The sequence below is a fragment of the Triticum aestivum genome, unplaced genomic scaffold (assembly GCF_018294505.1).
Source record: "Triticum aestivum cultivar Chinese Spring unplaced genomic scaffold, IWGSC CS RefSeq v2.1 scaffold98769, whole genome shotgun sequence".
In the NCBI taxonomy this organism is placed as follows: domain Eukaryota; kingdom Viridiplantae; phylum Streptophyta; class Magnoliopsida; order Poales; family Poaceae; genus Triticum; species Triticum aestivum.
Genome location: NW_025228110.1, coordinates 160,600 through 162,119, shown reverse-complemented (window position 1 = coordinate 162,119; position 1,520 = coordinate 160,600). Strand labels below are relative to the sequence as shown.

General features: G+C 41.0%; 1 pseudogene; it reads right to left on the bottom strand.

Moving 5' to 3' along the window:
• Positions 1-1,520, bottom strand: part of LOC123173023 (uncharacterized) — a 12,553-nt pseudogene that overhangs the window by 9,029 nt on the left and 2,004 nt on the right.

The following is a 1,520-nucleotide window of genomic DNA, read 5'->3' as shown; positions in this document are numbered from 1 at the left end:
GCGGCAGGGGCAGAAGATGACGACGATGCACTGCTAATATTAAACTCGGTATGGGTAAGCTGATTTTCATACTAAAGAAGCATTCTTGCGGCTGTAACAAGTAACACTACCTGAGACAGTACGTGTTTATTCTTGTCACATTCTAAATTCTGAAGAGACCTACTACTATGCACATAGACGTATGTGTACTTGATAGTTTTATATACTGCAAGGAGTTGTTTGTATATACTGTAGTTTATGTACTTTACATGATACATGGTTTCCTTTTTACCGGAATGGTTTATACAACAACTTTAGATTAAAACTTTCACATGATCTGCTGTGTGCAGAATCAAGAAGCAGAGAGGAAGATCTGTCAAGAAAAGAGGATGCCACAATGAAGTTGGTACTGTACTTTAGCTAATCAGAATTATGATGTATGCTTATTATGCTGAAATATTGAAGTTGGTACTATACTTTAGCTAATCAGAACTCCTGAAGGGGCATGAGACTCTTTTGTATTACCATTACTCTGAATTGTTGGAAGGAACTTGAACCTTAGCTGGCAAGAAATTCCCTTTTATTTTTGCAGCTAATAGGCAAGGAATTCAGACAGGAGTAGTAGTACTATTTAGTTGTCAGATGTGTGATGAACATGATTAGCAAAATATGTGCAAACAAGTGGTGAAGTACAGTCTGAAGAAGTTGACAAGTGTATGCATCAATCTAATTCTAAAAATATTCTTTTTAAAAGGAAGACAAGGCTCGTGTCATGTGCTTATTATGCTAAAATGTACTTTGGTCTTTGGCTATTAACCTGTACAAGCTATGCATGTTTACATTATCTGAAAGCCCTAGTTCAGTACAAGAGCCAGCATGTTTACATGAGCTAGCAACATATTTCTAAGTCTGGGCGTCCAACAGCAGTGTCCGCATAGCACCAGCAGCCAGTATGAAAACCTGGCGTGAACCAGCCTGAGTGCATGTACAACAATCAGTGGTACGGAAAGCAGCAGCTGCATCTGTCTGCTGGACAATAGCAGGCAGACGCGGCTGATACTAATCCTGCGATTAGCTAATGCCGAACATTGTGGACAGGCCGCAGGCGTGTCCAATTGCATCCTGAGTGATAAGTGCTGCATAGGTAGACAGACATACTCTAGGGTCAATGATTCAAGTAGGTAAAATACCAGAACCTGATCATAGTGCACAATCTAGACGATGGTGTGAAGTGAAATGTGACACATCCCAGGGTTTATGCAAAATATGACAACCAAAGTGACCAGAGAAGGTTGAGTGGAAGGTGGTGATAGAGAGGCATGTTCATAGGGTAAATAAGAAGCTGGATTTCTTTGTGAATGAGCTGGTGGCTGAGCACCTGACACTGATGAATGCCCTGCTGGTGCCTGAGCACTTGCACTGATGGATGGCCTGTTGGTGGCATTGCAGAAGGGCATACTGAAGATCTACTACGCTTTCACTAATTCAAAGAAACTATACTTTCAGGCAAGAGTTTCTAATGTTTGCAGTGGATGTTTTGC